General features: G+C 33.7%; 1 protein-coding gene across 2 annotated transcripts in view; it reads right to left on the bottom strand.

The window, feature by feature from the left end:
• LOC126866941 (vesicular acetylcholine transporter) overlaps window positions 1-3,154 on the bottom strand; it is a 201,593-nt gene extending 198,439 nt beyond the window's left edge. Inside the window, exons 1-2 of one of the 2 annotated variants that reach the window (XM_050620975.1) lie at window positions 3,001-3,154; window positions 473-667 (exon numbers count right to left, since the gene is read on the bottom strand). The gene's annotated coding sequence lies outside the window, so the exon portion shown is untranslated. Of the gene's footprint in view, window positions 1-472; window positions 668-3,000 lie in introns of those variants that run through there. The other variant, XM_050620976.1, reaches the window with a different exon arrangement.
• Window positions 3,155-14,324: the final 11,170 nt, after the last annotated feature.

Below are 14,324 nucleotides of genomic sequence, written 5' to 3'. Positions count from 1 at the left end.
ATCGATAAAACATTCAGTGCCAAGAACAGAAGGTTCCGTTTCGTTGGAATAGCTTGAATTAAAGATAGGATTCTTATGGAAATACCGAGAAAGAATAAATTATTACAATGCACACGTCAGAACTTTCCGATTATTTCACAGTTATCCAAAGACAAACGTAATCTCGTTACAGATATTAAACGCGTGTTTAATCCGAATTATCGTCAAGCGTCATCGTGTCTCGTTTGAGACGCTAAACACCGCGTCTCTGCCAGACCAGAACGGATTAATTATTTCCGTCAAACGATCATTCGTAAACCGACGTCCCTCTCAACGTCGTTCGATGCGTGTCCGCACCCTCGTTTATTAATTACGATGACTGGTTGGCGAGCAGGGAACCGTAACTTCGTCAACGATCGTAACGAGCCTCCATAGTCGCGTACAGCTTGACGGCGGGGGGAACGCCGTGCACTGAGAAAATTTGTAAACTTACCAGAGTTATTGGCGAATTTCTGCCTGAGGGAACTGGCGAGGCGTTGAGGACTCGCCAGACTAGGAAGTCCGGCGAACAAACTGCTCAATTTTGAGGCGACGTCCGGTCCGGTCTCGGCCCTCGAGCCGTTCACCGACTCCTTAGCTTCTTGCGTCCCCGGGCCCTCCACCTTTTCAGCCGAATTTGCAACCGAGCCTGAAACAACAGACGTAATATTCCATCTTCAAAAATATTAATTTAAAAGTTTTAATGTTTCATACTATCAAATATTTTAACATCTTGTTTAATAAAAAGTATTTATACATTTTAGAAAATAATTTTCTATGTATCGAAGTAAGTTAGTACGCTACTAATATTCTGTTATGATAGTGATAGACAAGAAACAGCGGATTCACTAGTTTATATCCTATAGTCCTCGAGTTCTTTGCTTAAGATTTCTCAAAAGTAAAAGTATTTAATATTTCCAAATTCTTTCCATGATTCCTTAATAAGAAGTTAAGTTTTATTAATTGTCTTTTAATAATATGTGAATATTGAAGTAATTTGACAAGAAACAGTTAGCCTAGTAATGCATATTCCATGGCCTTCAAGTTGTTTGCTTAAGATTTCTTAAAAGTGAAAGTATTTAATATTTTCATATTTTCAAATATCTTTTCATAATGCCTTAATAAAAAGTTAAGTTTTATTAGTTGTTTTTTAGTAGCATGTAAATATTGAAGTAATTTAACAAAAAATCTGTTGATAAGAAACAACAAGCGTAGTATTTCGTAATGGTATGTTCTTTAAAAATATTCCTTAACATTTTAAGTATTTAACATTTTCCAATTTCTAAATCTTTGAACGATCTTTTAACAAAAAATATTGTAGTAGAATAATAATTACGAACAAATTACAATTTATATAAGCTCTATTTATTTCAACCGAATTTTGGTTACTACCCGATTAAATGAACCCTTTCCAGTTAAATTCGCTTATCCAAATGTAAATTCCTACTATATGAACTTAAATACATATGAACTATCCCCTCCCCTTCACGAAAAGTCTATATAAAATTCTACTGTAATGTCCTTTTTTAAGTTTCTTCTGATATCCAAATGTTGAAGTAACTTAGCGCACAATTAATATTCTATTATTTTGCAGACAAGATAGAGCTAGCCTAATAATCCATATATATAATTCATAATCTTTGAATAATTTCCTCAAATTGGAAGTATTTATCCAATGTATCTAAATTCTCAAATATTTTATAACGAATTTTGGTAAAAGTTACTATCCTTTAAGTGTCTTTCAATACCTAAACGTTAGTGTATAATAACTTAACACAGGGTTGATATTTTATTATGCTAGTGGTTTCATAGACAAGAAAGAGCTAGCGTAACAATCCATAATCCATAATCTTCAAAGTATTTCCTAAAATCTAAAGTATTTATTTAATGTTTCTAAGTTCTCAAGTATCCCATAATAAATTTTTAATACGAAGTTGTAATATTCTTTTCAAGTGTCTTTCAATATCTAAATATTAGTGTAGCATAACTTTGTTTAATAATAACTTAATTTCCACGGAAGTAATCAAAAAGTTGTCGGTCTTAAGCACGTTCCCTTCTGCCTATAGCGTGCTGACAATAAGCTCTTTTTGTCCATTCGTTCTTCGAAACCGACACAATTTTTCCTAACCTGTCTATTATCTTATACACGCGTTAAACCCTGACCGATCTAAATTTGGAATTGAAACATCTATCTATAACAGTCTCCTATGCCTCACATCGGAGAAAGACAGAATATTACATTTACCACGTTGTAGTATCGTTATTTTCACGTACCATTCAGTATTCTAATTCTATTTACACTGACGCCTTTTAAGCAAAACAATTTCCCATTTTTGGGACAATTTTCAAATAATTCCTAATCATTTCTGTTTAGTCGCCAGAATTTTATTTAACGAATGTCATCATTAGGACGTCTTCATTTCAAAATAGAAGAAATAAGTATCGTAATAAAAGAAGGTCGTTCCCTGCAGTGATGTATTGTCATATTCATGATCGATATACATCATGACACGTTATATAACTCTCGATTCCTTCGTATTCAATCGATGCGGCGGTATCTCGGCCTGCGAAAATCTATCGTCCTAGCAATTCATTTCATATTCACCACGTCTTGACAGACGAACCAAGCACCGTTTATCTCTTCACGAATATTTCCGAGGTAATCGGCGTCGCCACTTGCTGAAGTAGAAAAACAACACCGAAAGAATAGAAAAGTTACTGATCTCCCTAGAACCCTAGCTGTCTAGAACTGACCGGTATCTATAGAATGGAAGCCAGGTACGAGCGCTTGATGAAGGTTCACCGATTGATACCCGAGTTTCGCACCTCTACGGAGAGTAAGCCCTCGCCCGGTGATGTCAACACGAGCCACCGAAAATGACAGGACCACTCGAGGAGATTCGGAAAGCGGAAACGGGGAAAAACAAACGCGAGCGGCACGGTTACATGCAGAATAAAGGGAAAGTCATTGAGAATACTTACTGAGACCGAAGGGCTCCCGATGGCAGGGGCGTCTCGGCGTGTCTCTCCGTTGGGGTAGCTTTGAAACGTCTGCCCTCGAAGTTCTCCCCGCCACCGTGTTGTACGTTACCCTCTTCCCGTCCCTGTCATCCCCACAGCCGGGGAGGAAACTGTGACAGGGCGCAGCCGCGGTTTCCAGGATCCAGGGATTGGCCGCGGCTTTGATACCGTACGTCAGCCCCCAACCACCATCGCGCCAACTATCCGCATCCCCCGCTGACCTCTTCTCGCCCCCCAAGTCGCTTCATGCTTCGGGGGTGGCACGGCCCCGGGGGAAGAGGAAGCACACCAGGTATAACGACGACGGTCGATGCTGCGCGGTATTTCTGGCGGCAGGTCGATATGAGCTTCACCTGTGCGACTGTGGGCTGCTGGCTGCTTCGAGAAAAAGGGGTTCGAGAACGCGGTGAACACGACACAGCACAGTGTTCTTCGACTAGCAACCATTCCACATTATCTACCTTCATCTCCACTCTTTCTTTCTTCCTCTTTCTGTCTTTCTCGCGCGTTCCTTGTAGGTATAGAATTTAAGTATGCCACTACACGCTATAAAGTAGCTTGTAAATGTACTATCTGCTTGCGCGGATATGAACGTTATTTTTCATTTCATCAGATCCGATTTCAGCAGATTGCTGATTCTGTCTTTGGTTGATTTAATCGTGCTTGTGAACTCTCTTTAGCATTCTCCGACGATACGCCGCTGTTGGATACGAACCTGACGTGAATTTCTCCATTGCGTGGAGAAATTAGTGTATTGTAACTTGCAAATGAATAGCAGCAGCATTGTGATGTAGAGTATGCGGTTATTGAGAAGAGGCGGTGGATTTGTAAGAAAAGTCTATTCACATCCCTCATTCTTTACTATTATTGGATGTAAGTAGAATTTATTAGCGAATGTATATAAAGGGAGCATATAAAGAATATACATACCTTTGTAAAAAGTACGAGGAGTATTAATAAAAAAAATACATTTAATCATAAAAAGATAGAATTTGGTTTTATAAATAGTTGTAGAAATGTCTCGACGTAATAGACTCGACGTAAGTTTTCATCAAATTGCAAATTACAGTTTTATTCTTCACTTTTGTGCTTTTATAAAAGTACGTTTAAGTTTATTGTACACTGCTGGCAGGTTTTCTAAATCGATTTTAAATTATATAGCGCGATGAAATATAACGTATACAAGTAGTCTAACATTCACTTGAACTATTAATTTGTGTTATTGTATATTTATGTAATTTATCTGCATTTAAGTAAATTAATTGTAAACTGTCGTAGATTAGTTCGTACAAATTTTGAAGAGAACTTTAGAAAGAGGAAATGTCCAACAAAATATTGATTGAGAATTTAATTTAGAGAAAGGTTGAAAAAAGATGCAGCTTTTATCAGCGATGTATTCACTGTAATTTACTTCACAATTAAATACCTACGTTTAAAATAGATCTATCTTTAATGGCCACACAATAGTAGGTCAAGTTTGGATATTTCTTAATTAGGAAGGACCGATTCGTTCGCTATGGACTCGCTAAATATAGATACGAATAAATTTATACTTGGATTAGTTCGAAAGTTGGTAACGCGCAGAATTACTTAAGCTCTGCATTTGCAATGTAAAGTCGAAGCAGACTGTGTGAACAATAAAACAGCTATGGATATTTTCGTGTATCGAGCTAGGTACTCGTATTTGTGCGCGATCGTTAATAGACAGGATAATCAAAGTTATAACTGCAACCAACTTATTCTAAAACATTCAGTCAATTAAATCATTAAGATTATCTCTTGAAATGTGTATAGATATAGAATATAAATTTACGTACAGTGACTCACGAAAATATTTGTGCACTTATAGAAACTTGTTCTGAATATTGGAAGTATATTCTACTTTTCGCAAAATCACCAAAGCATTAAAAAATTCAAACAGCCACTTATCATATCAGTAAGTGACACATTTAATAAAATTTAGCATTGGTTGTGTATGTACATTTTTAAAAACACTGTTCACAATATATACTCATTTTTTACTAACTATATTTGCAATAAATGTCTCGTAACTTCTATATACATGTTTGCTTTGATTTGGCATATGCATCTCGCACGATTGCTTTTATAATAATTAAGCATTTATCAACTAACATTTACCAACATAAGTACGACGATCCTGTCTCATTGCAGTATTAACGAAACTTTAACAAATTTCCCATAACGCAATATAACAATATATTCATAAAAATTTCGTGACCCATTGTATACTATATACGTAGTATATTAGCAACAAAATAGAAAATCTAATTCACACTACATTTTCTCATCTGTCATTTCACATCACACTACATTTTCTCTCGTAATCTTATCGCTGCTTGAACCAATCTTCTGGCACGATGCTTCGTTGAATCATTCATTCGATGAATTCATTCAAGCGTTTTTACATCTCGATGCAGAAATATGCACATATACTTCAATACCACAGATCTTCCTCTGTATTCTCACCAGCCGGTCGCGCTCTCACGCTCCCGGCGATCTATTTAACAGAACGTAAGGTTGCCCCTCAGAATATTTAATCGAGCCAAGAAACTACACTGTAAGTAAGCTCCCTGCGAGAGTTGAACGCTTGGTGTTACAAATCCTCTTGGTCCTATCGCTGTGGACCCGACGCGCCGCGCAGTATCTTACTATCTACTTATGTATCTACTTGGAAATTAGGACACGAGCATCGATAAACAGTACCTGTAACTTGATCTGTGATTTTTTTATGCAACGAAAATTTGAAATTTTTATATTTATAATCTTTTCTTCGTTGAATAAAAAATTCAGGCTTCCTCCGTGATTTTTTTATTGCACGAAAATTCGTAATCTTTGTATCTATGATTTTTTCTTCGTTAAACGAAAATTTTACATTTTTTCTGTAACTCTTTTACCGAACGAATATTCGTAATTTTTGTATTTATAGTTCTTTCCTCGTCGGATGAAAATTTGAAATTTTTCTGTGATTCTTTTATTAAACGAAAATTCAAAAATTTGTTCTGTAGCTTTTTCATCGAAAACTGAAATTTAATTTAGGATTTTTGTAGAATGGAAATCTGAAATTTTTGTTCTTGTGATTTTTTCTGTTGAATAGGAATTTAAAACTTTTTATTTTATTAAAGCGAGAATGACTTTATTTTGTTATAAAAAATTGGCAAACTTATTATTGATAAACTTCGAATATTACAATTATTAAAATTAAAAACATTTAATATTACAAATTAGCAAAAATCTAAAGGAAAGAAATTAAAGTGTTATACTTGTCTATATAGTTCTCTAATTTTAAACTAATTAAAGCGTAGCGCTAAATTAACACTAGTATTAGCGCTAAAGATATAGAAATTTTCTCTTTAAATATTTTAATGTAAGAATAGAGCCTTTCCATATATGTAAAATATATACAGGAATATTTTTACAGCTGAAAATCATTGTCTATATAATTGTCCAAAGGGGAAAGCTTTTTTTTAAGAAATAATTAAATACAATCCACATGACCACGTTTTATATCTACACCGAGGCAAAATCATCGTGTGAAATTTAGTTCACTTAAATAAGAAACAATTCAAATAACGAAGGAGATCATTTTAATTCGGTTCAGATCGATAATGACCGCGCAAAATAAGCAACAAATTTAGATATACATATTAGAAGCAAGTGTTCCAGCTTCAAATTTGAAATGGTCAACACATTCATTGATCCGTATTATTATTTGATTCGATGTACTCCAATTATAGAATCTACTAACTGCGCTCTTTACATGCAACGCAATTTTGTTGCAGGATTTTAATTAAATTTTAACTAAAAATAAAAAAGGACGCGAAACATGAAGAAATACAAGTATCCAGCAAACAGAAGTATCGTATTTTCGTTTGTAAAATTTATTTATTTTCCGAAGAAATATTACAAAAAATAATATTTATATTGATTCACGCACATCATAAGCATCGCATATTAATTAAATTTCCTGAAAAGCTATAATTATACAACTGCTACAATATGTCGCATCTTATACACCACAAAATGCCTGAATGCATTAATTTGATATTGGCTTTTCAGGATAAATAATCGCGTTTCGATTTTGCATTTGCATTTGACAATATCAAAACATCTCATCATCATGAGAGCTTGAAGTCCAAAATCTGAATGAATTTTTATACTTTTTAATACTTTACACAGTTCTCTCATTCCGCAGTCCCAATTTCCCAAGACGTTTCATTTCTAAAAATTCCCAATTTATAAAATTCTAATCGCTCGCATTGTTCACACAGTTCGCAGACAACGATTCAACCATCGTGATTTACAGGAGCGTGAACAACGGTGCCTTCTTTGCATCAACCTGGTTGCGCCACGTGGAAATTGTAGACTCAAAAGATTGAAACGCCTCCGTCTACTGAGGAATTTCTCACATTAGTTGATCTACGTGCAGTCACAGACCTCAAGATGCATAGCGAGAGATACTCAGAACCTGCGACCAATCTTCCTATCACCTTACTGACCGACTATTTTATAGAAAAATTAACAAGTAATTGGCTATTATTTTCATAATCGAAATAAACTTTCATAATTGAAATTCGAACATAGATACAGTACCGTGAATAATTATAGACTCAAAACCATCTTTAGATTTTTCATAATATCAAAATAAGATGCAACAAACTTTTCTTCTTTGGAAATTTTCTACAGGAAATTTCTTCTTTAGAAGTTTAGAAGAAAAGATTACATTTTCTCTTATCTATCCTTTTGAATATCCGCCAACGTGGATTTTATTTTGTTTTTAGATTCAGCGATATTTTTTATACGTGGCTTCTGATTCTAAACTTCTCTCGTTAGAATTCCTCGCAAGTTCTCGATCGAGTTCACATCAGCACTCAATGCTGACCGTGGTAATAATTGTATTCAAAAATCTTGAAGCCACCTTTTTGGTCTTTATTTCAGTTTGCAAAGAATTACTAAAAGTTCAGTATCGTCTGTCTTTAAAACAATGTAAATGCCATTAAGCGATAAGCACGTTCGACGTTAAATATTACCAATTTTATAACAATTCTTACTTAGAACGTTATAAAATATACTTTTGTAATAAAGATAAAAGGAACATCTTAGAAAAATATATTTTTTCCTTTTATACGAGTTATCTTGGTACAGTGCTTGCAAATTTAGATGAATGGAATATTCAGTTTTCTCTACAATTAAGAGGCAAATACAGAATTTTCTATAAATACGATTCTTCTTCTGAAGAATTTTGACTATATTAGTGCAAAAAATAGAAAATTTTGTGACGTATTTGGATTACTGTACGCTTTGGCTCTCATAACGTTCGAAATAAAGCAAACTTGGAAAATAATTTTAAGTCAGAGAAGCTTCTTCTCGCTCCGCCAAAATTTGATATTAGGCACATGCAGTGTTTTCTTTGGCACTTTCTTAATTATGTTGATAAAGATACAAATTTGCATAAAACTCCACAGTCTATTTGTAATGTAAAACTCGTTGCTTTACATTTTTATTCAAATCATCAAAGTGACTTGTTATTTTACTAGAAATTAAAAATCATGTCAAAAATCGTTCTATTTAAAAAATTGGAGATAATCAGGACATTTTTGAATAGTCTCCAACGCAATATACGATAGTCCTACTTTAAAAGCACGGTTAAATTACTGCATGTACAAATACTCGAAATAAACTCGTAATGATCAGCAAAGTGCTAATCTTTCGTGGTATCGCGAATGGCATGTGCAGTCTGTCTGACAGCTTTACTTTTCCTGGATTAAAACAAGCTAGGATAGACAGTCACGATTCACAGGCCAAGATACACAACGTGAGAGCGATGGAAGAATATATACGCGTAAATCAGGATTAGGAAACGCTAACCGAAAAGACAACAAAATGCAGGAAAATATTTCGAATGTTTCGATTTGTTCAAAATCATTCACGAATTACCTGCTCAATTTGTAAATTATAAACGATAATGAGATAAACAAAATATTCATTTAGTTGTTGGATTTTAAGTGAGACAATTTCAATCTCCTATTATTCTTTGTCCTAACTGAAATTTATTAATTTTATTGTTACTTGTTGTAGCGTTTATTTATGATATCATGTTCAAAATTTTCTGTTGTTTATACATTACCAATCTATGACGTTTCACAATTTTCCATCATTTTTTAATTTCGATGATAAACAAATTTCCTCAATGTGATCGGTCTTATTCGATCCCAATTGCAACGAAATTGACGTAATTCTTAGAATGCAAGAAATATTCTAGAATTTTTATTCGTTTCTTTTAATAGTTAGAATGATTTCATATCGATGATAAAACTAGAAACAGTACAGAATGAAATGCTACGGCGCAGAGCTCAAGTAACGAATTTACTACTTTTATCATATATAGAGTTATATATATATATCATGGCTATCGTTATACGTATATATATAATGATTATCATAACTTGTTTATGTCCGATAAATTTTTACCGAATTAATCAATTAGGGTTCTATTGACTTCTCGATTATCAGCTATGTGTAACATAACGAGCAAATATTTTTCAAAGCGATCGATAAGCTCTCGTACCGTCGTTTCACTCGATTCGTCGGGCTTATTCCACATATTAAAAAACATATTAAAATATGCAAAGCTTTGCACGTACAGCCGTCTACGAAAGCAATTTATCCAAAAGAAATATCTCAGAAAGGATTGTTCCAGCATTTGCAGGAACCTTTTACGAACATATGAAATATTTCATTGTTATATGAAATATTTTGAAATCGCAACAAGACTACAGCCGTCGAATGTGTTTCGACTAAAAAGCTACATATACGGATGCTAATCGATGAGGAAAAATATCAACCAATTTCGAAACCTTTCTGTATAATGTAGCTTTGAAATTCACGTGTGAATTTACGTGTATTTTTTACTCTCCAATTCTACAACCATTCGCGAAAATGTTAAATACCATCGTACATAAAACTTCATATGCAGGGTGGTTGGTAACTGGTGGTACAAGCGGAAAAGGGGTGATTCTACGCGAAAAAACAAATCGAAAATATAGAATAAAATTTTTTTTATTTTTTTTTTTTTAATTTTTTCATCGAGACAACGATCTACAGTGAGATTCGTTATAACGTACTGCATGCGTACCAAACAAAAATTCAAAGACGACTTTCTCGAAAACAAAGCCTCAAACGATAAATTTTTATTCTATATTTTCGACTTCTTTTTTCGCGTAGAATCACCCCCTTTCCGCTCGTACCAACCACCCTGTATAATATACTGAAACCTATATATTCATTAAACAAATATATATATATATACATACATATGATACAATTAAATATACTACAACAAAATCGATAAATATTCATACACGTTCGAAATCTTCCTATATAATGTAGCTTTGAAATTCACGTGTGATTCCACGTACCGCTCCAATTCTACAACTATTCACAAAAGTGCTAAATACCATTGTGCGAAAATTTTATATATGATATATACGTTCATTAAACAAATATATATATCTATACACATATATGATACAATTAAATATACTACAATACAACCAATAAATATTCATACACACTCGTGAAAATAAAACTGTACATTGTATGTATAAAACCTTATCGATCTGTGACTTCGTAACGAGCTAGTCGAGATCGTTACCTGGACATCTGAGAACACGGTAAATACGGAATATTCATTGAGAGAATACAATTTAGTACCTAATTCTCTGGCCGTATAACCGACCGTATTATTCAAACACCGTTGCCGAAGGATACGAGATGCTGCTTAGCCGCAGAGAAAATTAATGGAAATCTTCTATCGACAACCAGATAACGCCAATAGCCTCTTAACCAGTGCGATTTTATTCGTCCAACCGAACCGGTAGTTTTGCTTCGCTTCGAACATGAACGCAGCTAACCCTTGCGTTATCGAGCCACTCGTAATCGCGAGGTTGGCGCGCACGTTTTATAGACGAAATCTTGGGCGAAATCTCTGCGGCGCGAGATGAGAAAGCGATGTTAAGCGATTTTAATCGTACAATGCGTAATTACGATGAAATTTATGTCCACACGGTGGAAGCCGCGTCTCACGTCGTGCACGTTTATCGCGTTAATGAATCGACGCAGCGGGAAAGAATGAAAACGTTACGTGACAGTGTCGGGGGAGATTCAATGCATCCGATACGTCACGTGTATTGTCCGCAAGCGCAAAATTTGATCGACGTTGCATCGGAAAATGACGGTGGTCGTAACAATACGCAGAGTAATTCGAATTTGAATTTGAATTTTCAATGCGACAGAAGAGCAGCTCATCGGTAGGAACGCCAGCAACAGATTTTGAGTAAAGCACGCTGATTTGTATAAGCATTATACATTATACATGTTATATATGTTATATTGTTACGTGTATAAGGCTTTTGTAATATAAATTTGTCTAGGTGTAATGATAGCATAGTAAAAGTAGTTAATATATTTTACGTCTCAACATGATGTACGCATGTAATAAATATAACATACTATGTATACGTATGGTAATTGTGAGTATAAGATGATCCATGTTGCTTATTAAGTATATCTTATAACAAATTTAGGCGTTAATTAATTTCGAATCATTATTCCACGCACCTATTGAATATTATGCTTAATTGCTTGGATACAATATTGTGATTCTATAATGAAACCACGTTAATTAATAAGTTTCTTAAAATCCCCGACTATCGCTTATTATAAATTTTAAATAGCACTTTCTTTTTACTCACAGATTTCGCAGCTAATTGTCGCTTTTACTTTGCCATAAACACAATTCTCTAGTTTCTATTAATATGTCTTATTATTTCATATGGGTATTTTTTTCTCTACATATGTTCTACCCAAGCTTTCCATAATCGTTGATGAAATCTTAAAGTTTGGAAATAACGAAACATATATATGTAACACTGATTATCGACTAACATAACGCATCCAGTCGAACGTGTTTTTCATTCTTTTCTTGTAAAGCAAAATTTCTTCTACGCATCATTCAAGAATTTTCATTTTATAGCAATACAGTAAAAACAAAAATTGGATTTCGTAAATTGGCGGAGGATAGAATTAGTTTTTATCTTTGAATAGTTAAATTGTTGATCAATATAGAAAAAAAACATACGAGGAAATGATTTCTAATAAAAATTGTAACAATTATACGTATTTCGGAATGTAGAGATCTTCCACATTTCATTAACAAGCACTTAATTTTCTATACGCCTTTGTACATATTTTTTGTATATTTACGAGCGTTTAATCGTTTTTATTGAGAAATCATGTGTGTTGAGGTGATTGTTAATTGATTGGAAGAATGTCAAAGTTTAACCAAAAAAATCCCTTTAATATAGAAACAGAAGCTTAATAAAGATACGTGAAAAATGATTTCTAATAAAAATTCTAACAACCGCATATTTTGTAACGTACAGATCCTATGCATTGTATTAAAATGCATCTATTCTTCCATATGTTCTTGAACATATCTTTTGTATATTTATGATCACTATTATCGATAAATCATGAGCCAATGATAAGACGATCGTTAATGGTTTAGAAGAAGTCAAAGTTTAATCAGACAAATGCACGAAATAAGTTTGCCACTTTGAAGGGCAGAGCTTGCGGTCTCCCTTTCCCCTCGATGGACGCCGAGTCACGTTCTACCTTGCGAAATTTCGCGAGAAGGCGCAAGGAGAAGAAGCGAAAGGAGAAAAGGAAAGCAGTCGATTCAGAACGAAGCATTTCAGGTCGGAACGTGGAGCGAGCGACCCGTATAATTCGGTTCCGTACGATCGAATTCACTTCGGTTCTGAATGGGACGACACAGCGCCAAATCTCTCGCAAAATCTCGTTAGAACGGAAAGAATCGAGGGAACGTAATCCTGCAGGATTTTGCCGGCAGCCGCATTTTTCTCAATGGACGAGGTTTCCTTGCGATCATTTGCGCAACACTTTGCAATCTTCGATTTCGATGAATCGATCTCACGACTGGCGAATTATCAACATTAGATCGAAACAATTAATTACGAACATGATTCAAAGAAGTTTATTTATTTAGTAACTTATTATTTAGATTATTTTATTTTCTACTTTAGCTTGTTCGTTAACCTTTAAATATTCGATCGGAAGACATTACGTTAATGTGTCTTGCATTGGGTGAAATAATAACCGAGTATGTATTTTTTCATTTATTCTACGTATTATTTTATTTATTTTTTTTGTTAATTTAATTTATTGTATTCAATAATTATACGTGTCGTTGTTATTCAATGTTAGTTAAACGGCAGAACAGTTATTACTTGGGCTGATTGTAAACAGCATTGCAATAATATTACTATGAAATATTCAACAATTAATTACGAACATGATTCAAGAAGTTTATTTATTTAGTAACTTATTATTTAGATTATTTTATTTTCTATTTTAGCTTGTTCGTTAACCTTTAAATATTCGATCGGAAGACATTACGTTAATGTGATCATTAGGTGAAATAATAACCGAGTATGTATTTTTTCATTTATTCTATGTATTATTTTATTTATTTTTTTGTTAATTTAATTTATTATATTCAATTATACGTGTCGTTGTTATTCAATGTTAGTTAAACGGCAGAACAGTTATTACTTGGGCTGATTTTAAATAGCATTGTAATAATATTACTATGAAATAATAATATCGAAACAAAATTCGCAAAAGGCAAAATTTCATCTTTAAGTCACGTTTGAATACGAGTATCCTAGTACTTTTGTATACGAAATCAAGACACGTACGTGAAAATTCACTGAGAATTTCATGCTTACAATCCTGATGCCGATATCACAAGCGTTGCCGCGCACGAGTTTACGAATTTGAAATTGCTTAAAACAAGAAAATACGTTTCAGCAAAAAAAGGAGATATCTTACTTATTTCATGATTTGTACTTTTTATACACATTTGTTTAACTTAAAAGAAACTTGGTGTCCGGACACGAAGTTTAATCAAAATTTCAATCATTGGTAATGGTCATTTAATATTTTTTAATTATAGTCATTTCTCTTTTCTAGAAATTTCTTTGAAGCTTATCGACGACTGACTCCCAGTTAAATAAGAATTATTAATTAAACGAAATATTAATTAAATTATTATTCATAGAAATCTGGCCATATTTAACTCTAACTCAGTTCCTAAGTTCTGTTGTCCAATTAGAAGTATCAAGCTATAGTCGGAGACACTTACGCGCGGATACTTCTTTCGAAACCGTACAATTTCAAATTGT

This window comes from Bombus huntii, chromosome 6 (genome assembly GCF_024542735.1).
Source record: "Bombus huntii isolate Logan2020A chromosome 6, iyBomHunt1.1, whole genome shotgun sequence".
Lineage (NCBI taxonomy): Eukaryota > Metazoa > Arthropoda > Insecta > Hymenoptera > Apidae > Bombus > Bombus huntii.
Note: the sequence above shows the minus strand (reverse complement) of the source record. Positions and strands in the feature narration are given on the sequence as shown.